Here is a 23,788-nt window from a genome sequence, read left to right on the forward strand (position 1 = left end):
TGATGGAGTGGTCTCCCTGTAGGGTGCCTCTAGTGATGTTGGAGGGGTCTCCTTGTAGGGTGCCTCTAAAGATGATGGAGTGGTCTCCCTGTAGGGTGCCTTTAGTGATGATGCAGAGGTCTCCCTGTAGGGTGCCTATATAGATGATGGAGGGGTCTCCCTGTAGGGTGCCTCTAGTGATGATGGAGTGGTCTCCCTGTAGGATGCCTTTAGTGATGATGGAGAGGTCTCCCTGTAGGATGCCTTTAGTGATGATGGAGAGGTCTCCCTACAGGGTGCCTATATAGATGATGGCGTGGTCTCCTTTTAGGGTGCCTTTAGTGATGATTGAGAGGTCTCCCTATAGGATGCCTCTAGAGATAGAGAGGTCTCCCTGTAGGGTGCCTATATAGATGATGGAGGGGTCTCCCTGTAGGGTGCCTTTAGTGATGATGGAGAGGTTTCCCTGTAGGGTGCCTTTAGTGATGATGGAGTGGTCTCCCTGTAGGGTGCCTATAGAGATGATGGAGAGGTCTCACTGTAGGACTTATAGGGTGCCCCTAGAGATAATGGAGGGATTCTCCATATAGGGTGCCTCTATGGATGATTGAAAGGTCTCTCTGTAGGACCTATAGGGTGCCTCTAGAGATAATGGAGTCTCGTTACATGGTGCCTCTAGCTGATGATTATAGAGTTTTCCCTCTATTTTGCCTCTAGAGATGATGGAGAGGTCTTCCTCCAGGGTGCATTTTGGTGAAGATGATGGAGGGGTCATCCTGACGGGTGCTTCCATAGACTATGAAGAGTTCATACTTTAGAGTGCATCTTGAGATGATCTAGAGTTTAACCTGCAAGGTAATAGCATTTTTTGGGGCCTACCAGAGGTGTCGTCTGTGAGATAATGGATGTTTTTTCAATATAGCTGCATCCAGATGTGTAGCAGATACAATTGGGACCGTGGCCATAGGGTGTTAAGTACAACATCTGGTTCTTTTGAATAGTTGAGATTGGTACCCATTTGCATGTTTAAGACATAACATTAGCAACCAAATGTGTTTGGAATGTGGTAGTGATCATGAGAAATGTATAAATGAGAACATTTGCATTTAGAGGTCTAGGTCATCCTGGGTGGGGTGTCACTAAAATATGTATCTGTAACTTTTACATCAACAGGTAGCAGGTCAGCAATAGGGTAGACCTACTGTACAGTAGATGACAGGTGAATGGAGCATGTGCCTTACAATAGCTCCTCTAAGAGGGGTGTCTGCTAGATGTTGGGGTGAGATTTGTAATGAAATTAATAAACTAATAAACTTTTAACTTCCATGAAATATGTTGTAAACGCCAAACCATACACCGTATATTGAGACCTTGCATTGTTTGAAAGAAAGACTACCCTTTCCATAAGTATTCTTGTGGGCTGTATACTGTGCCTCAGTGATGTCCCATTTGAATGGCTGCCTATGATAAGAGTGCCGTGAGTACATGTTACTCCCTTTTATTGAATAGTACAATATAAGCATGACTCCGGCTACACGTGCAGACCTGGCTTTTGAATTTTGTACATTTTCAGCCGAAATGGCATAAAATTGAAATTAACTTCATCTGTTGTGGAGCTTTGAGTACCAGCTAACTGTCAGGGCATGATGGGTCTTGTGGTTATACAGCTTCTGCAGAGCCTTAGGGTTGCCTGCCTCCATGAAAGGTCATTATTCTCTATTTCAGCAATACATACAGATTACGTGTGATGTGATTTATATAAATTAGCGATACTTTTTTGGATAAATGTTTTTGTCTGGTGCAGTGAGTCTTTAATCCTAATGCTGGGCATACACTATACAATTCTCTGTCATATTTGTCCAATCTGGCTGGTTAAAATGAAAATCTGTTATTGTATGGGAGCAAATGACCATTTGCTTACAAACACTGGAAAACAGACAAAAATGGTTAATGGTTAAAAAAAACACGTCTTTAATGTTTTCCCGTGATTAAAACAATATGATCGACTGTCATTGGCTTCCATACATAACCAGGTTTTCATTCCAACCAGCCAGATTGCACAGATATCTAGTGTTCACTCTAGCTCCGGCGGCAGGCAGGGCGCTGGAGCTAGAAAAGGGGGCGTGACCATAAAAAGGGGGCGTGTCTATAAGACGCGTCCCCTTTTTCGTTATACTTGGGGGCGTGCCCGGCACTTACGGACACGCCGGGCAGCCCCCAAGCGCTGCAGACAGGGAGAATAGATGCCGGGCGTATGCGCCCGGCGTCTATTCTCCGGCGGTGACCGGGTCACTGCACATTTCTCCACCCACGGGACACTTCTTCCCGCGGGTGAAGACGGCACCCACAGGCTGTGAGGGCAGGGTGCTTTTTGCCCTCCTTCTGGAGGGCAGGGTGCTTTTTGCCCTCCAGAAGGAGGGCAGGGCGCCGTTCCCCGCCCCGCTAAAACAGCCTAGCGGGAACGCTAGATATCTGACAGATAATTGTATAGTGGATGCCCAGCATTAGTGATGGCCTGGCTCCTGAGGTTGTGTGTAAACAAAGATACAGTGATTGAGCTGAGTGAATAAATATGTTGGCCCAAGGACCCCTCACTTAAGAAAAAAAAAAAAAACCTCACTATTTCTGGGTACCATCACAATTTATGCTTTTGAGCTCCCCACATGGCATCAGCGCAGCCCCAATTGCCTTACGCATACACCATGGCAAGTCACTTATATTTTTAGTATGGACAATGCTTATAAATATATTGCCTTGATCTCACATAGCCAACAGGTGCAGTGCTGGAGGCAAAGGGATGGGGGTAGGGGCAGGTAGCATTGGGGACAGTGCTGGGATTGGGTCAGGTGGTAGCTTGGGCGGTGCTGGGGACAGGCAGCAGGTGGGGTAGAGGCAGGCAGCAGTTGGGGCAGTACTGTGGGCAGGCAGTAGTTTGGGCATTGCAGCGAGCAGGCAGTGGGGGTAAGGGCATGTGGCACTTGGGGGAGGTAGGTGTAGATAATAGTTGGGGCAGTACTGGGGACAAGGAGCGGGTTAGCCATCAGCTATCTATGACACAATCCCAATGGCTGTGTTTCCGAGGGTGAAGGTTAGGCACTTGTGGAAGGGTTAGGGTGCGGGTTGGTGGTTAAGGTTAGGCTGCGAGAGGGTTAGGGTTAGACTCTGGGTAAGGTGCTGTAAGTTTAGGGGAAGGGTTAGAATACTTGGCTGCATGTGGCAGGATTTCCACCGCCTGGATTACGCTGCTGGGATTTTGACCGCCAGTAGTATTAGCGCCCGGGTTCGCGTACCCAACTCATACCAAAGAACCTGGTTCGATACATTCGGCTTTATTTACAAAGCAATGGCTTACAATCCTGGCAATTGCATGTGAAAATGTAAAGCACGCCCACTGACTGCGGGTCCTGTTTTAAAATTTCAGCAAGAGGTGTGGGTCACCCGGGAACCGCTTTCATTATCAGCCTAAGATCCAAGCTTGCACCTCTCTTGATGGGGATAAAAGTGAGAGGCCGGGAGGGAGGCCCCAGGTGGTGATTGGATGGGGAGACACTGCAGTATTGCTATTAGCTGCGGGCAAACAGCCAAATCATATAGGGTCATCACAGCGCGTCCTGCGGGATCCGCTTGTTTTTCAAAACAGCGTCCCTCACTGCCTATAGTGCGTAAAAGACGCTCTATAGCGCATAAGTGCGACCCCCCCCTGATACCGTGTGAAATAAACAGGAATGCCTTATTGCTGTTCATCTAATCAATAACGTAATAAGTTTGAGACCATAGCACCTTTGGCCATACCAAAACTGGCGATCATCAATTGTTTTCAAATGTATATTGTCAGTACATCATGTACTTATATCTGTTGTTGCATTACTGCTGTACAGAGCTTGCAGCAGTGGTGTCAAGGGAGCTATTCGGATGGATTAGTGGTAAAGGAAAATGCATTAGTGTTAAAATCTAACTTTGTACGTAAGCACATTATGTCAGTGTTGTGTAATCATTAGTTAATGCTGCCTGGAAGAAATATCTTTTCATTGATGTTTAAATAAGGGTCAGGGGGAACTTGGCAAGACGTGAATGCAAAGGATCTACCACTGTGTGCAGTGGGGGAAGAATTCACATGGAAATTACAGGGTAATTGGGCAGAAGAGAACCTGTTTACAGCCAAAGAGTGGGTGGGGGCCGGGTGACCAAAAAAAAAAATATTACTAGGATAGAAGTTGGTTTTGTGTACTGGTGAAAGTAGTAGAACATGGTAATTACCATACAAATGGCTATCTCTTGTTTTGGTGATCACAACGAATTAGTGATTCATTATAGTGTATAGGATATTTAATTATGTTCTATACTTTTGCTAATTAAGTAAACGTATGGTTGACCGAATGCATACAGATTTGTTCTTCTTTGGGTTCAATCCATTTAGGTGCGAGTTTGTTTACTGAAACTCGCATACACTGCAATTAATGTGCGCACCCGAGAAATGCGAGATCTAATTAGAAAAGCCAATTTGCAGTAGTTGCAGCGAGGTAGCGCGTCCTTTCTACAAATTGCGACCTGGGAGAAGGGTATGAAAAAGTTTGGAAACCATACTAGACCCCCCAAAAAAGTAACAACGGAGATAGCAGGACCATATAGAAGACTGTTAGTAGCCACAAGGAAAGTACTGGAGGTTTTTAGTAGATGTAAGATGGCTGATTTTTGCACTTTTTACTAATGTTGAAAATTATAGTGAGCAAGTCTTTTTCCTCATATTAAAATCTTCCCAGCATTTTGGGCTACAGAAAAACGTCTGCAGAGTAATTTTTCAGTTCGTTTTTTTTTTTTTTTTTACAAGCTTGTAATAAGTTGGATTAAATACTTTTACCTCTCGCCTCCAAGTTCTAAAACCCATCTCCCATCAATACACCTCCACATACCTGTCCCACATCATTTATCCCACTGCATACCTGTCCCACATCATTCACACCTCCACCTACCTGTCCCTCATCATTTACACCTCCACCTACCTGTCCTACATTATATACTTCTCCACATACCTGTCCCACATCATATACATCTCTACATACTTGTCCTACATCATTTACACCTCTACATACCTGTCCCACATCATTTACACCTCTACATACCTGTCCCACATCATTTACACCTCTACATACCTGTCCCACATCATTTACACCTCTACATACCTGTCCCACATCATTTACACCTCTACATACCTGTCCCACATCATTTACACCTCTACATACCTGTCCCACATCATTTACACCTCTACATACCTGTCCCACATCATTTACACCTCTACATACCTGTTCCACATCATTTACACCTCTACATACCTGTCCCACATCATTTACACCTCTACATACCTGTCCCACATCATTTACACCTCTACATACCTGTCCCACATCATTTACACCTCTACATACCTGTCCCACATCATTTACACCTCTACATACCTGTCCCACATCATTTACACCTCTACATACCTGTCCCACATCATTTACACCTCTACATACCTGTCCCACATCATTTACACCTCCACCTACCTGTACCTGTCCCACATTATTTACACCTCCACCTACATGTACCTGTCCCACATTATTTACACCCTTATATACCTGTCACCACGTCAATTACACCTCCACGTACCTGTCCCCACGTCAATTACACCTCCACGTACCTGTCCCCACGTCATTTAACCATTATTGAGCTTTCCCCTTGGAAAACTGACATGTCTTTACTGGCCAATAATTTATGCTATTATTACTCATTGGGATGGGTGTACCAGAGGTACTGGACACTGTCCTGACATTGTTACAGAAGAATAAGGATTTTCCCTGCCTTTTCACCTGCTTTGCTCAGCGCGCTGCCAACAAAACAAAGCGTGAATTTTCTATAACAAAAGCAATATAGGTTTTGAATTGGTTTGCAAATAAAATTTGCAGTGCGAACGGCTCGCAGGACCTAACTCGCGCCTAAGTAGATTGATCCCTTTGAGTGCTTTGTAGATTAGAACAATGATTATGCGTGTGTGGTGAATTATATAACCTAATGCCCTTCAGAGCACCAAAATCATATACAAAGTCTACTGTTCACTCTAGCACCCTGCACCTGTCAAAACCCGTGCGGGTCCTCTTTCCTGGCTGGGGTGTCGCTCTCTGCTCTGGTGCTTCTAGCACACTGGTCTATCATGTTTGTTGTAAACTGAGTGTGCTAGAAGCACCAGAGCAGAGAGCGACACCCCAGGCAGGAAAGAGGAACTGCACGGGTTGTGCCAGGGTGTTAGAATGAACCCTATAAAGTCTATCGGCTTGATAGTAATTTTACACGCGCTCATAGTCTCTCATTGTCCTGATCGCATTTTGTGTGTGCTAATCGTTTGATATAATAAAAAAGATTAGTGTAACAACTACATTTATGGCTTGTGTAGTGATTGTGTCTTAACATTGGCGTCCGAATGGAAGATCGACAGTGTTTAAATAGACAGTCAATAGGTCGACATGGACTTGGGTCAAAAAGTTGACACAGAAAAGGCAGATGTTTGTTTGTTTTTAATGATTTTTAGGGTTAGACACTTGGCAGTGGGTTAGGCACTAGGGGAAGTGTTAGTCACTAGTTGGAGGGTTAAGGTGCCCATCCACTAGACTATTGAAGTTGGTCGTTTACATATCTATCATCGGGCAAAGAAGCTGTGCAACCTGACGATACCGTCAGGTTGAGCATGTTTGCAGATGATTGATGTGCTGGCACTGAACGACTGCTCATCCAGTGTAGGCACATCACATACTGAGAAACGACTACAATGTTGTAATCGTGCAGTCGTTTTCACCTTTAGGGTAAGAATTGGGGCTAAAATAACAAAACAAAGTATCGACCTTTTCTGTGTCAACCATTTAGAGTCAACCATTCAACCTTTTGACCCTGCCAACCTATTGCCTGTCGACATATTGACTGTCTATTTAAACACTGTCAGTCTTTTATTCCACACCCCTTAACATCCATCAATCCAGTATACAATCCATTGTTTAGCTGTCTTAGCTTCAGTGTATTATGGGGGGAAGAGGAGTAGGAGTTTGGTTTTGTCCTTTAACTTATGACCTAAGAATTTAGGAATCGGCGATGCACTGCACCTCGAGAATTATGGTAGCCCAACATCACTGTTTTTCCTACTCTCCTTTTTGGGGTGTGAGTTGAAGCTTGGCGATGTTATGGAGCATACACACGGTCAGACTTGTCAGATGAACGATTTTACCAAAGTTTTGAACGATTGAACGATTTTTGACTGCATTAAAATGAATGGAATCGTCCAAGTCTGACTGCAAACACATCAGATGTCAGAAATCCGTTATCTGACCATCGGGAATGCGCATCGTTGATCGTCCATCGTTCAGGCATGTCAGATATGAACGATTTTCCTTCAGATATGAACGACTGAACGATTTTTAAATCGTTATCGTTCATATCTGAAGGAAAAATCTGACCGTGTGTATGCACCATTAGTGGCTGTGAGGCGTTGGTGTTTTGGATAGAACTTAAAAAATGTAAATATAGGCAATGTATTCAATCTAAGAAGATGCATTTGTTGTGTCCAGATGACCATACAAATGTGTTTCCCAATGCTCTAATTGCTAGATATGCAGATTAAATAACAGAAATATGTGATATTTGATATTCCCCCCCCCCCCTTCAAACTTTATGCCTATATTTTACGCACAGATCTCTACCGCCCCTAATTTGATGGTTATATAATGTAGAAATGTCCTAGATTTACTGCTAAGGTCTCCCTCAACTTTCACTCCATACATCATAGAGGGATCCCACTCCCTGCAAACCTGCTGACCTTATAATGAGCAGATCATCCAATCATTGTGCAGACACACCCAGACGGAGAGGATGGCCTGTGCCCCTCTTAAGAATAAATAAAAATATAAAACTTAGTTGTGTAGAATAATTATTACAAGAAAAAACAAGACACAAATTCCCCCAGCAGTCTGCAATGGGCCAACAAGAGACCTGCACCCTACACAATAATAAAATGCAGATGACCCCATTACACGGACACCTTTGCAAACATATGATAAGCCACTTGCTACGTCACGGCTCCTCTGCTCATGTGGCCCCTACCGAATGCTCCTGTGATAGACCAGCAAATTGATTTTATTAGCAAAGCTTTTATGATCTTGAAACTAATAGTATATACAGCATATTAGCGCCCCCTTTGAAATTGTTTATAATGGCTCTTGTCAAACCGGAACATCCATTTATCATGCTCCTGCGTGCAGTATTCTAGTTATAGAGAGGTAGTCTAATTGTGAAGTGTGTGTGTTAGGTGGTGGTGGGGGGGGGGGGGGGGGGGGGTATTGTAGATTCTTCTTTTTTAAGAATGAAAACAAGAAGTAATAGTTTCGGGTGGAGTTCAGTGGTGTGATATACGCCAATTACCTTTCGGTAAGCCCATTTTTGTATCTTTATCGCAACTGTAGACTCCCCCAAGTTTTGAGTGAAACTAAAGTGGATATTCTAATTTTAAATTATAAAAATTGGTTTGCAAATGTAGACTCTGTAGGGGTTCAATAGAATCCACATGGCTTAGGGGGATATGTATCAAGCCTCAGAAAGAGATAAAGTGCCAACCAATCAGCTTCTAATGCTGAGTACACACTGGCCTATATATTGGCCGATCAATTGACCAGCCAATATATCCGCTGGCTGTCGGCCAGTGTGTACAGGCGATAGGTCTGTGAACGACGTCGTTCACAGACAAATCTCATTGGCTGTGCTGCACAGCCGATGGACAGATATGTCTGCAGACCTATCTGTCCATCGGCAAGTGTGTATGAGTGGTCTGCAGACCGTCCATACGCACACAGCGGCAGCCCAGGGGAGGGGGCCGGGACCCGCGGGGCATAGGCAGATGTTTTGCCGTTCAGTATGTATGAACGACCATTATCTGCAGATCACTCCATCTGCAGATCTATCGCTATAGTGTGTACCCAGCATAACTGTCATTTTACAGGCTCTCTCCAAAGCTTGGTACATCTCCCCCTTAGCCCGACATCCTTTCTGTTATGTTCCTTTTTTACTGCTGACCCTTTTCCTTTTCACAAGTATCCTGGGCAGTTCATTGTTTTGGAACGAGCGCATTGAATGTGATTTTGAAACCTCCCTTTGTGTGATTGCTGTTACAGTAGCTTCTGGCACGCGTGTAACCTCTCAGCGATGTCTTGCTGCTCCATTTACTGTGAGAACGGTGCTGTCTGGGGCTGTGACTGTCTGAAATACTTTTCCATTCAGTGTAGACCAGCCCTGGTATTACACCTCCCGCTAGTGCCGTCATTAGCACTTGGTTGAAGACAGAATTCTATTCATACAGCACGCCGGGGACTGGATGTTTAGTGTGATAGTGTGTAACTTGCCTAGGACGCGTGCGTCAGGGCTGGCGGAGGACAGTAAACGTCGTTCGGCCATAATTTCCAGTGCAGGGTGGTATGGTGAGTTGTATAGGTTGCCAGGCTTCTGATTTATCTATGAGCAGAGACCTAATAACCGGGGAGCAGGCACAGCTGTACTAAGCTAATGGTGTTCATGCAGAATGGAGCTATTGTTGAACCTGTGAAAAGTGAAATGACATAATTTTAGCTGCTGGCAATTCCTTTCTGACACGAGAGACAGCGCTGGCTACAAGGACTTGCTGAATGTGCTCTCCTTGGCCTGCCCTTCCTTTACCCATGAGTGAGGCTGTGACTGCCTGTTCTTCCCACATCTCCCTCTGCTAAAAATTATACTTTATTTATACAATGCATTTATATGTATTTTTGCTATGTGGAAATAAATTAATTTGGATGTATATGTTAATGAACAATTAGGAAGCCCAAATGACGCAACTAATCTCATTCATTAACAACGCTAATCACTAGCGGCATTTTCCGTTAAGTATCACTGTGATATAAATGAAAAGGCCACTGGTATTTATCAATATATATCCCTCCGGCAAGGTCCAGCGACTTCCTCTTTGTCGGCGAGGTCCTCTGCTCAGCTGGTGGCGTCCTAAAGGTGCCCACACACTGGACGACTCGCTAACGATGCAATGACGTTAACGATTTCTCTTGAACTCCCAGTCAGTCGTAGACAAACGATATCTTGCATAAACTGTGCAATCTGACAAACGATCTGACCAACCACCTTAATCTCGTTAACGAGATTGCCAGATCTTATCTGCTGTAGGTAAGATCTGAGGATACGACATACGACCCGAGGGACCACGCATCAGATCGTTATCGTTCCTGGAAGGTACACGGTTTGCACGTTTTTAAACAATGCATCCTTCCAATGCGTCGTAATCGTGCAAATCGTGCCTAAAATCGCCCAGTGTGTCGACACCTTAACGCTGCCAGCAACAGGCTCCTGTGTAATGCACAGTCGGCGAACCAGTAGTAGGGACCGCATTGTTCTCGCTATCTAACGATGGCGAGAATGATACTGTGACAAGCAGTGGTGATCTCAGCTTACCACTGCTTGTCGAATACAGAAGGGATATCACAACCCCTTTAGCGAGCCCTATAGGGGTTATGCGTTATTAGAAACAACTTGGGGCCCCATTTTCTAATTGGCAGGATTTCATTGCGTAGATTTCCAGCCAGAATAATGCTAATTAGAAGAGCTAGTCTATACATCTGCTTGTAATGACAATGCACATTTCTACCTGGAATACTTGTTACAGATTGGCCTACTTCTGGGTTGGGTATGATATGTCGACTTTCACGTTATCATCCCTGGGGTGACTAGCCTGCTCCCGACGGCAGTAACTGCTTCAGCATGTGCAGGCGACTTCCAGGTAAGAAGACCTCCAATCCTCCAGCGTTTGGGTATTATTCTGTTAATGTTGAAATGTTGCCTGTCATCATTTTAACACTGTAGACGACATGCATGTCGACATTTCAATTTTCCACCTTGTGACTACATCACCTAGGGCAGCAGTTCTCAAACTGTGGGTCGTGACCCCAAAGTGGGTCGCGGCCATCTCAGCTTGGGGTCACGACTCACATGGGGTCAGGTTGATGGGGGGGGGGGGGGCGCTGCTGCTGCCAGGATGGGGGGACACAGAATGTGTGATGATTGCTGTGGAGAGGGGAAGAAACATCAGCAGGGGAGCATGAGGAATGAGGGGAGTGCTGAGCCCATGGGGGGAACAGGGGAGCACATAGTGTGGGAACTGGAGGGGGGAAACAGAAAATAATTGAATGTATTAAAAACCCACTGCCTCCCCCGTCATAAATTGCCTCCCCCATGAAACACACTGCTCCCCTCTGTCTTTCTCACTTTCTACCTCCCCCTGTCACCCTCTGCCTCCCCATCACCTAATCACACCCTGCCACCCTCTGTCTCTCCCTGTCACCCACTGCCTCCTATGTCACCCTTTGCCCCCCCCACTGCCTCCCTAGTCACCCACTGTCTTTCCTGCCACCCTTTGTTGCTCCTTGCCACCCACTACCTCTCTCTGTCACCACTGCTTCTTGCTACCTTCCATCGCCTCCTCCTGCAACCCACTCCCTTTTCCTGTCATCCACTGCTTCTCCCTGCCACCCACTGCCTCTACGTCACCCACATACACCCTCTGCCTCCCCCTGTCACCCACTGTTCCTCCCTATTACCCACAGCCTCCTACATCACCTATTGCCTCCCCAGTTACCCTCTGCCTTTCCATGCCACCCTCTACCACTATCTGCCCCCTCTGTCTTTCTCCCTTACTACCTCCCCGTCACCCTCTGCCTCTCCCTGCCTCCCCGTCACCCAATCACCCCCTGCCACCTCTGTCTCTCCCTTTCACCCTCTGCTTCCCCGTCACCCACTGGTTTTCCCTGTTACCCACTGCTTCCTATGTCACCCCTTGCCTCCCATCGCCCTCCCAGTCACTGTCTCCCCTGCCACCCTATGCTGCTCCTTGCCAGCCACTGCCACTCCCTGCCTCTCCATCACCTTCCGACACACTCTGCCTCCCCATCACCCACAGCTTCTCCTTATTACCCACCTCCTATGTCACCTATTGCCTCCCCAGTCACCCTCTGCCTTTTCATGCCAACCTCTGCCACCATCTTCCTCACCCCTGTCACCTTCTGTTCTGTCATCCACTGCCTCCTACGTCACCCTTTGTCCCACCAGTAACCAACTGTCTCCTCAGTCACTCTCTGCCTCACCTTGCAGGGACAGGGGCTTCGAAAAGAGCTCATCCCTGCAATGTGTAAAAAATGAAATGATTGCATTATCGGACACCTCACAGTTTTGTGTCTCCATAGTGTTACTGTGCATGAGCGGTCTGCTGACCACACGTGTGACAGTCATTCCAAGCCGTCGTTATGGGTCTCGCACCAAAGGGGGCGTGCTGTCGATGGTGATTGAGAGCACGTCCCCTTTGGTGGGCATGCCGGGGGCGTAGCTGCCCAGACGGAAGCGTTCCCATGGGAACGCCTACCGTCTGGGGCCGGCCCTACTGACATCACTAGTGATGTCTGTGGGAGTGCTTTTGGCTCTGACAGAGCCAAAAGCACTCCAGGGCTTGTGGCAGCGAGACCCTACCGCAAGGGTCTCGTCGCAAGCCTGATCGCGACCATCATTTTGGCCGCTCGCTATAGCTGTGGGTGGTCACCCACAGCTATGCGAGCAGCCAGGAGGCCGCTCCAAAAAGGAGGAGAGACGGCCCTGATTCAGAGCGAGCGCTCTGTCAGAGCGTCCGGCTCTGAATCAGGGCCTCAATTTGGAAGACTTTCCGCCTAGGCGGAAAGTCAATGTAATGTAATAGGCGAAAAAGTTTCGCCTATGAATAGCAGACGGAAAAAAGTGCAGAATTGGGGTTTTGGGGTGCAACGTTGCGGGAATTCCCGTGCAGCCTTCAGACAGTCCCCCAAAGGTAAACTGTGTAAACATTAAAAAAAAACAAAAAAAAAACCACTTTGAATTTGGGGGCGAAAAAAAAACTGTTGGGGGGCAAAGATAAAAACTAAAGAACTTGACTCTGGGGGGGGTCCCCAAGTATGCCCCAGGTGTTTTTTTGATTGCAGGTGCTTGCGGCAGGTGGATTTTGAATGATTTTTTTCAACTTAATGTTAGCAACTTTTAAATATGCTGACCACCATTTACAAGTACCCCAAATTTGCTGGGATAAGTTTTCTGGAAAAAATACTTCTGGATACTATTCTGCATCACGTATAGAAAAACACTATTTAGCAGCTATTGGAACCCGTTTAAAAACACCAAATACCTTCAGCAAGTCTAATCGGGGGGTACCATAGGTAACCCCCATGTCAGAGCATCTTTTGGGGGGTGTCTGGCTGATTTCCCCAAATCTGACAGCACTTTCCGCCTGTTCAAGCTTCGCCGGGTCCCGTTTTCGCGTACTTCCATATTGAATACGGGGTAAAGCGGGCACGGCCATGATACTATTCCGCCTACAAAGAAACGATGCAGGCGAAAAGTCTGGGAGGCGGAAAAGTATCGCGCATCCGCTCTAATTGAATACGGCTCCAAGTGATAGTTGCCCTAGTGGGGAGTAAGAGATAAATGAAAATACAGTAGGGAGAAGCACAAGAGGGTAGAGGGTCCTGCTCGAAAGATATTACATTCTAAAAGGGAGGGGCAGACAAACCGTAGTGACACAGATGGGGTAGGCGGGGGAAGGAAGATGTAGCAGCAAGTTAGCTTCTAGCTTGCAGAATATAGAGGTGCGCCTGTATCAGATTCCCAGAAACTACTCTGTTGTTAGACCCTGTTTATTCCGCTATCTCACCACCCTGCTGCGTCCTTTCCCATCCTCACAGCTCTCGTCTCCTGATATACTTTGTGCTGCTGGGGGAACCTGCTTTAAACACTGTATGACGCTGCCTCCATTCCCCTCCACACATCATGTCACTGCCCCTGTCACATGCAGCCCTGTCCTCTAATAGAGCTATATATGGTGCCAAACTGCCAGTAATTGCCCATATGTGGCTGGTATTTGTACCTCCTCCCTGATGCCAGCCATATATGGGCTGCTACCGCTTACACATATAAAGTGTATATTTACGACAATAATTCAGTTGCAAATCATTATACAACGTGCTGCTATTCATAACCTGGATGCATGGAACTCGGAGGTATTAAGCGTACGGGTCTTCTACTAGTGGCGGAAAATAAGCCCAGTGATTTATTACCCAGGAAATGTACGTATATTCCGTAATTACTCTTACTGAAGATACAGGGGTATCTAGTCAGAATGTCGACATTTAACATATTGATACCAGACTGTCGACCAGTACTTTTTTTTTTGTGTTGGGGTAAGGCTAAAACATGCAAAGACCTGACTGTCAACATTCTGGCGTCAACATTTTGCAAGTCGACATTTGTATATATGGAAATAATGCTTGTCGACCTAGTGTCCATGTTGTCAACCTGACTGTCTACTTTTCATTCTATACCCGATACAGGACATACAGTATAGAAAACTAAAGCTGCTCATAGAAATGAGGGGTCAATTATATATTGGAAACGGGAATTCCTGTCCTAGGGGGAAATTTAATTAAATGCGATGTTGAATAGTGCCTGGAGTGAGTGCCCGGAGCTATTCAGTTGTCCGACTTAAGGTGCCCATACACGGTGCGATTTTTTTTAAAATTAATTTTTACATGATTTAGCCGCTTTCGATTGATTGGAACGGCCAATCGTGTAAAAAGTGCAGTGTGCGGGCATGATGCCGATGCATGCCCCCGCCGTCGTACATTGTCGTCGCAGATCAACTGAACCTGCAGGAAGATATCGACCTGTCTTTCAAGATTTGAATGACATCTTTCCGATGTCATGCACGACACAGATGCATCGACCAGGGAGATCTGTGCTTCATGCACCTGTGTCATTGATATAGAAGCACAGACGGGTTCAGCAAGACCCATCTGTCCTGCTGTGGTTAGAAAAAAAAAGATTCCTGTGTAAAAAAACAAAAACAAACAAAAATCTCCAAAAGAGCAACCAGTCCCGGGCTTTTAGTGACTCAGTGCTGGTTGTGCTTAAATGAAGAGGACAAACAACGTAGGGGTCCCTTGTACTTAAGCACAACCAGCACTGGGCTAGTAAGAGCAAGCCCTGGTTGCCAAAATATGGGGGACAAACTACTTGGGGTTCCCCCGTATTTTGCACAACCAGCACTGGGCTCTGATCAGTTCCTGGTTCTGGAAAAACAGGGGGAAAAAAAATTGTAGGGTCCCCCTGTATTATCCAGAACCAGCACGTGGCTTAACCCTGACCGCTAGTCCTGTATTTCCAGAACCAGGACCGGTTCAGATCCCAGCTAAGTCGTTTGTCCCCACGTATTTTGGCAACCAGGGCTGGTTCTGACTAGCCCGGTGCTGGTTGTGCTTAAATTCCCCCTGTATACCCCCAAACCCCTACGTCGTTTCTCCCCTGTATTTAAGCACAACCAGCACTGGGTCACTGAAAGCCCGGGGCTGGTTGCTCTTTGTGGGGGAAAGCCGTTTTTTTCCTTTTTTTTTTACACAGGTCTCGCTGATTTCGTCCCTGCTTCTGTGATAGATTGGGTGAACATCGTGCAGCTTTGGTACACATCGTTCACTTCAGCTGCTGGAGAGAGTTCAAGGGAGATTGAATACGACACCGGATCGTTTGCAAATCGCACCGTGTATGGCCACCGGACTGGATGCTGTTAGTGCACGCAGTAAGCCGGCAATTCCCATCGCAGCACTAGTTTAGTTGGATTTGTGCTCCCACCTACGGAGGGTGCGACCAGAAATCCTCTAGTGGGGGTTTATAGCTCGGCCAATTGAATAGCTCCAGGCACCCATTTATGGTGCTATTCAACATGGCATTCAATAGATTTCCCCCCATTCTGTTCCATGCACATTTATAAGTGTTATCTGCTGCTTGCTTATTCCCGCGTTGTGGAGCTTGCAGCATGCGCACTGTTATTGTATTACCATTGATATCATTTAATGCTGACACCTGTCATGTCTTTGAATGCTTGTCAAGTATGACGTTAATGGATATTGATTCTACATACTGTAGTTAGTACATGCACACTGAGAGCCAAGCCTCCGTGTAATTATGCATGTGTTCAGAATGGTCATGTGTCCACGTCACCCGTGGATGTTTGATAAATGATGCCCGTTGCAACCTAACATTGTAATTGTGGCACTGATATTTTATAAGCCGCGGTGGGCGGGAACAAGCCTACAAGAGACCTTTATGATATTCTTTATCTGAATGTGCATTTCATGCGTTTGTGGTGGATGAGGGGCACGTTAACAGTAGATAGGAGTAAACGAGCCCTTAAGCCGCCCATACACAGTGCGATATAGCAGCCGATCCGACGGTTTGGTACGATATCGCTACTATATCGTACCGCGTGTGGGCGTGATATCGGCCAGTGGGATCGTACATCTCAACTCCAGATCTTACATGCTGCACATAAGATCTGGGGATGCGATGTACAATCCCATGCAGCGCTATGCGGGAGGGGAGTTTTGGCATATGGGGCGGCCGGGCAGTTGATCGCTCGTGTGTGTGGGGACCGCCCGATATGTCGGCCGTCGGAGCGCAAGGTGCCTATCGCACTATGTATGGGCACCTTTAGCGCAGGGCCAGGCAATCTGTTGCCCTCCAGCTGCTGTGGGGACTGTACATCTCAGCATGCCATGCCACAATTATGCCGTTAGAGCATATTAAAACTGGTGCAGGGCATGCTGGGATGTGTAGTTTCACAGCGTTTGGAGTGACACACGCTGCCTACCCTTGTCTTCGAGTTAAGCATCCCGTGTAATTTTTAATTCTCAAATATTATTTTTAACATTTTAAATAGAAAACAAAAATAACAGATGCATAGGGGGTATTCAGTGGCCGTACTCGTGCTGTGCAACATATCAGCCAGTTACGGGAGCCCATACATTGCAAGTGTTCCCATCAACCTTCATGGGGTTCATCAATGTAGTAGTTGCAATGTAGATGGACGCGACTGGCAAATCATGTCCATCACACTGAATTGGATACCCCCGTAGAGTTGGTGGTTCATAAATGCTGCCATCCTTTTGTGCACCACCCCCCTATTTTTTTTTTGGTGGGGGGGCAGTCACCAAAGTAAAAATGTATGGGGACAGAATCCCACCTCTCACCCGTACACTTTGGCCACAGCAAGCTGCCATCTGTCTAGTTGAGCTTGAATTGCGTGTCCTCATTCTGATTCCTGGGTGTGGGGGACATTTGCGCAGGAATTCTTGTGCCCAGTGTCTGAGAGCTTTTCGGTTATTTCCCGCGACTAACACGGAGGCTGCACTTATTGCGGATTCTGTTCACACCCTCCTGAGGTGCGAGCAGACATCTGCGTTACGTAGTGCTTCGGCGCTAGTCGTGACCTGACTGCTGTGTCTCATTCAGCACTTAGGAGCCTATGTATCAAAGTTTGATGTGAGATAAAATTGTGAAATATAAATCACCAACCAATCAGCTCCTAACTATAATTTCTTAAACACAGCCTGCAAAATGTAAGTGCTGATTGGTTGGTGATATATATCTCACAATTTTATCTCACATCAAGCTTTGATACATATGCCCCTTAGCCCGGGAGCTGCAGCTGTAAAGTGGAAGACCCCGGGCATTATCGCGGGCAGTGACCGAATATCGAATTGCCCACTTTGAATCTCCAGGTAGCTTTACGCAGCTAATCCCCTGCATGTTGGGCGCAAGAACGCAGCTTTTGCGTCCAGAGCGGAGCTGGTCACTAAAATAATTGAATAACTCCCGTCGTTTTAGAGGGGAAACTGCAAGTGCCCAAAACAATTGAATCACCCCCATAGAAAAATGTGACTGCAGAAAATATGATGTTGACCAAGTCTAGCGGGTATCCTTCTGCTCTGTACATGTAGGACAAGCGTGCACAATTGTAACTATTCGGGTGGAGAGTTTTCCATTTACACAGCGTTATCATTTCCTGGCTGAAAGGCTTGTTCAAATTGCGCAGCACAACAGTATCGCAGAAAACTCTGTTTTAAGTCCCGTCTTGGCAGAGCGTATTTTTATACTGAACACTTGTTTGTACTGTTTGGCATATTGTACTACGTGTGGGGTGTGCCAAGGATGGAATTCTGCAGCGACGATCTGCTGTTTATGTTGTCGTTTTATTTTTGGGAAATTATTTTCTGCAAAATGAAATCCTGCTGCCTTAATAACCGGGCTGGGAGTACCTTATATTTGCCTAAGTGGGATGCAATTTTTCATTCCTTAAGAAAGTTTCAAATGTGAATAAACTCTGTATTTCAGTGAATAGTCTGGTGTGCTGTGTGGTGTCACAGACCTGTTTGCACATTACGATTGGATAAACTCATATAAACCTTATTTCTGCACACAAGTCATTTTCATTTGCACATCTGGTTTCCAGAAAACTCAGGAAATGAATTGCTTGCAGTACAAATTGAATCCTTTTATGATGGTACAACTTATATGTGAAATATATCAGTGTTTACTTATGTATGATGCCGGGTAGTACAATTCCATCCGGAAAACCTTGCTTCCATTGGCAATTTATTATTCGGTTGAACTGTTTGTCTTTTTTTGTTTTGTTGAGTAAGAATATTTTTGTGTGTGTTTACCCGCCGTCTTATGCAGCAAAGTGAACATGATATTGATAGAAAACATGACTGACTTTCCCAAAAAGCAAATAAAACTAGAAGAGACCATTGTTACAGTGCATTTTACTGACTTGTATTCACTTGATGATCTTAAATGGAAAAGAATCTGCACATCGAAATGAACATTAACATTGAGCACTTCAGGCAGCAGAGAGAGAGACAATAAGACAGGTACTTGTGATGGCACAGCACTGTTGCTGCAGTGGTCAGTATAACTGACTCACAGCCCTGAGCTCACGAGTTAAAGTTCTGTCCAAAGCATATCCGTGCAAAGTTTATATGTTTCCCCCACCCTTGAAATGGGTTTCGTCCGGGTTCTCCTTTTGAAATGGGTTTTGTCCGGGTTCTTCTTTTTCGCACACCAAAAACATACTGCTAGATTAATTGGTTTTGGACAAAAAAAAGTGACCCTAGCGCGCCGGTCTGTCCTTTCCTGATAGGGCAGATCGTAGTTACAGATCGTAAGCTCCACTGAAGCAGGGACTTGCTCACATACTCTTTGTAACCCATTTTATCAAGAAAGTGTCCAGATATCCCTGCAGGTGCCCACGAAACGATTGGCATTTCTGGAAAAAATAAATCCATTTTCAGACATGCAAAAAAAAAAAAAAAAGTTTAAGTACGTGGTTTATTATGCCCAATTTAGAAACAAAAAATGTAATATTTTGGCTTATCGAAGACCATTTCAGAGTTGGTTCTAAGCATGTTTGGGTTATGATTGTGCGAATCATATGCACTTTGTATCCCTGTGCAATAGGGCAACTTGCACCCATATTTTGTGCTTCTATTTGAAACTCTGAGAGGCGGATCAGGTGCTTTCACACGGAAGGTACACAAGATATGCACGCCCCTTGGAGATGTCTTATTTTAGGTTACATGCACCCTTGAAATTTTAAGAATTCTGCCTCTTTGCTACGGATGCACCTATACCAGGGGTCTTCAACCTTGGCCCTCCAGCTGCTGTGGAACTACACATCCCAGCATGCACTGCCATAGTTTTAGCATGCTGTTATATCAAAAAGGTGGCAGTGCATGCTGGGATGTGTAGTTCCACAGCAGCTGGAGGGCCAAGGTTGAAGACCCCTGACCTATACCCTAGTTTTAAGGCTGTTGGTATATATTTAAAATAGACGTAGCATAAAATCATGTGGAACTGCGTCCTCCCATCGCTCATGCTGGTTTACCCTTTGCATGCCGCCTGGCCCGTCACCCCGCTGTAGGTCGTGCAGACACCCACATGTGAGATGTTTTGTCTGTATTCTGAGCAGATCCGTGGGAGAGGCAGTAGCTGTATTTACCATGGACGTTTTTGGCTCTGGCACACTGATCTCTTCTGTGTTACCACTGGGAACTCATCTCAGTGAAGCAAGTCAGGTTTACACAGAAATTCTAAAGGGCGGTGGTTATGACTGCTAATCACACTTAAACCTGGTCGTCCGCTGCAATGACTGAAAGAAACACAGGACTCAGAAGCACCTTGCCTTAAATTGGAGGCCAACTAATAACCTTTCCAATTCTAGGTGAATCTTCCCAGAACGTGAGCTGTTTGCCATTGTATTTCCATTAGCTGAGTGCAAGTTATTACTCTATTCTATCAGCGATTTCCGGCCAAAAGTTGCTGACTGTAGGGTTCTACCGTGGGATTACTGACAGGAAGTTTGTAGTGTGCATAAAAGTAACAAAAAAAAGAAACCAAACAAAAAACTTTATCTTCAATATCCATTTGGTTAAACGCCTGAAAATGTATAAGTCTATACTTGTCAGTGTTATTGGATCTTTATATTTTGGGTGTGGATTGAACGATCTACAGTAAAAAGGTCGACAATGTCTAGATCACAGGTTCTCAAACTCTGTCCTCAGGACCGCAAACGGTGCATGGTTTTCCAGGTCTCCTCACAGAATCACAAGTGAAATAATTAGCTCCACTGTGGAACTTTTAAAATGTGTCGGTGAGTAATGAGTACACCTGTGCACCTGCTGGGTGACCTGGAAAATGTGACCTGTGTGGGGTCCTGAGGACCGAGTTCGAGAACCACTGGTCTAGATAAACACCATGTGTTAGACATTCAATAGGTTGACAGGTACAAATGGCCGTCGTGGGTCAAAAGGTAGAAAAAAAAAAAGTGTCAACCATTTTTGTATCGAACTCTAATTTTCACCCTAACCCTCACTCCTGGTACCTAACCCTAACCGTCGGGATAAGTGCTTAACCCTAGCCCCGCTGGTAAGTACCTAAACCTTCTAAAAAAAATAAGTGTTGACAAATTTTTTTTGTCAACATTTTTTCGTCAACCTTTTGACCCTGTAGACCTTTTATTCCTGTCGACCTATTGACTGTCTAACATATGATCTCTATCTAGACATTGTCAATCTTTTTACTGTAGATCTATAGACTGGATCCCTTATTTTTTTACGGGGACACGGAGCATATGTCTATATAATTTAATTCTATTAAGAGTTATGCAGGGTAACCTGTGCACAGATTACATGTGGAGGTCCTGTTTGGGACTGTACACTGTTGTGACTCTCCATGAAATAATTTGGATAGGGATTCTTGGTGCCTGAGTCAGCTTTGTGTAGGCAGCTGAGTCAGACTGACATAATTGGACTTTACACCATAAGATTGTGGTAGAACATTTTGGAGAAGTAACAGTATTTGGCATTGATGAAAGCGAGGTTCCTTTTTAAAAGGAAAGTGGGATATAAACCTTTACTTCATATTGAGCTGTGATTATCAGCTTGGATTTATTTATTCAACTCTGCAGTGGTTATTTATTTTCTATTTATTCCTGGTGCTCATTCACATGAGGATTTACCTTGACACGCCAGCCCTCTGTACAGCTAATACCTGTGCTGGTAGTACAAGAAAGTGCAGTTTTTGCCCTTTTCCCATCCCATAATAATGCAGAACAAACGTGTTCAGTACGTGACTGCTTTCCCGTCTTCTGTGTGTTTAAAGTGTAGTAGATGTTAGGGTGTTTCTCTTGGCGGTGATACTCGCTTCTCTGAGCAGTAGGAATGTTATCAAGAAGACTGCTGAAGAAGTGCCTGTGTTGACCAGCCGGTAACATGCCGATGGCCAGGTATCTATTGTCTGCCTCGTTCTCTCATGGTCACCAATGGGACCTTTTTTCGATTGGCATTGATTTGGGTAGCATGATATAGGACAATGGTATATGTCATGGGACCTTGCATGTGTATTGCAAATCTAACAATCGGGACGTCCCAAAAATAGGGGGCGATTCAATTCAGCGCGATGTTGAATAGCTCTATGAAGGCGTTCCTGCAGCTATTCAATTGACCGTGCTGTGATCTCCTGACTAGAGGATTTCTGCTGGCATCCTGAGGACTTCTAATCACACCTGCGACCGGAGACACTGGTGTTTGGTGATTTTGGCCAGGCATCTTTCATGTACGATGATTGGACAGATTGAGACTGTTGTTCCTATGATGTAACATTTTGCAACAGATGTTTCATGAGTTTAACTGTCCTGAAGAATGTTCGTATAGAACCGAAATGTTGACATAAAGACATTTTTTCAATGGATATAATAATATAAAACAATTATGTGGCAATAATAAACCTGAATAAAAATGATTTGACTTCTTTGGAGAGTGCCCTTGTTCATAGTTATTGAACAATTTGTTTGAAAAAAAACAAAAAACCAAACAAACAAAAATAATAAATAAATATAATATAGCAGGAGAGAAGACACATAGAAAACTGCATGTGCCAGTAGTGCATTTCGAGAGGTCGGAGGTCTCATCTTCGGGTCCTTGAGACTGGACGAGAGCTCTCTAAAAGCAGCTTCTAATGTTCTGCAGCCAGCTGGGGTTCTTTATATCATTTCTGTAGGACCTTCCTCACTCTACTCTGCAGGACTATTCTGGCTGATATTTTTCTTGGATCCACACTGCAAGTTTCAGATCTCAGTTGTAATAATATTCATGTCTGGGGGCTGCGAAAACCGTTCCAAATCCTTCACCCGCCATTCCTGTCAGGGCTTCGGGATTGACTTTCAGGTCTTTATTAAATTGGTGGTTTTTACTAATACAACCATCCTCTTGTCTGCTTCAGTTTCTTTATGAACTTTCAGTCATTTGCTTAAGATTCTTATAAGTTAGTGACCAGGAGGACAGGCACATACGGCTTTCTGCAGCTCCGGCACAGTGATGTGCGGGTTCAGTGCAGGTGACGGACAGTCCTACCGCAGATTATTCTGAGTCTTTCATCTTCAATTTCTTCCTGGTAATTCCAAGCCATGTCGTGCAGTGCGCGCTCCCTTGTGTCGTCAGCCTCATCGTCAGGTCGGCCCTACATTCGGCCCAGTCTGACTATGCGGCTGACGACCCCATGCAGCTGGATGCGGCAGGGTCTGACATGTCAGGCACCAAATCGTCTAGGGTGTACTGGCTGCCCGATATGTCGGCCCGTTGGCGGGAGGTCGCATCGCTGGGTACCCGCGTCGTTTACGGTGTACCCAGCTTAAAGGATCCCACAGTTGTTGGATAGTGTAAACAACATCCGGAGGGGTTCGAAGGTTCTCGGTAAGTATTGTCTGTATGTGATTTAAGCCGGGTGCACACCTATGCGATCACGCTTTGGGTGCATTGCTTCGATCGACTTCACACCCAATCGGACGTCCCAACCACAGTGCCGAAATGCGCATACACACCTACACAATCATACATGTGACCTTCAATGTCCCGACTGCCCAAAATACAGACTGCCCACAGAGGCGGCGTTGCTGCTGTTGAAGAATTGCAAGAACGGTGGAAGGTGCGTGCGCAGTACACTTTTGGTCCGATCTCGCCCGATGGAATCTGATGAAGATTAAACTTGCAATTAAGAAACGTTACTTCGATTCGAACAATTTGCATCTGACAAAACATGATCAAAGGTGCGTACACACACTTATGATATTGCATCAATGGGTCTGACGATTGTATAGGTGTGTACCCAGCTTAAAAAAAAAAATATATATAAATAAAATCTATATATATAAAAAATTTTATATATAATATTATAATGTGTTTCATGTTCCCAAACTCCCTCGTCAGACTGTGAGAAGTAAAAGTTGTGTGTGTGTAACTGGTTTCAGATGTCTGCGGTTCTCTGTGTCATTCCCAGCCCCCTCTGCCTCCTGGTAAGTGAT

The 23,788-nt window shown here is 45.3% G+C and overlaps 1 protein-coding gene across 5 annotated transcripts in view; it reads left to right on the forward strand.

Moving 5' to 3' along the window:
• The window catches only part of ITSN1 (intersectin 1), a 161,186-nt gene that overhangs the window by 487 nt on the left and 136,911 nt on the right, over positions 1-23,788 (forward strand). Inside the window, exon 2 of one of the 5 annotated variants that reach the window (XM_088461696.1) lies at positions 697-834. The exons of the other annotated variants lie outside the window; for them this stretch is intronic. The gene's annotated coding sequence lies outside the window, so the exon portion shown is untranslated. The remainder of the gene's footprint in view (positions 1-696; positions 835-23,788) is intronic. 5 annotated transcript variants of the gene reach the window in all.

The sequence above is a fragment of the Taudactylus pleione genome, unplaced genomic scaffold, assembly GCF_031769625.1.
Source record: "Taudactylus pleione unplaced genomic scaffold, aTauple2 ptg001086l, whole genome shotgun sequence".
NCBI classification, from domain to species: domain Eukaryota; kingdom Metazoa; phylum Chordata; class Amphibia; order Anura; family Myobatrachidae; genus Taudactylus; species Taudactylus pleione.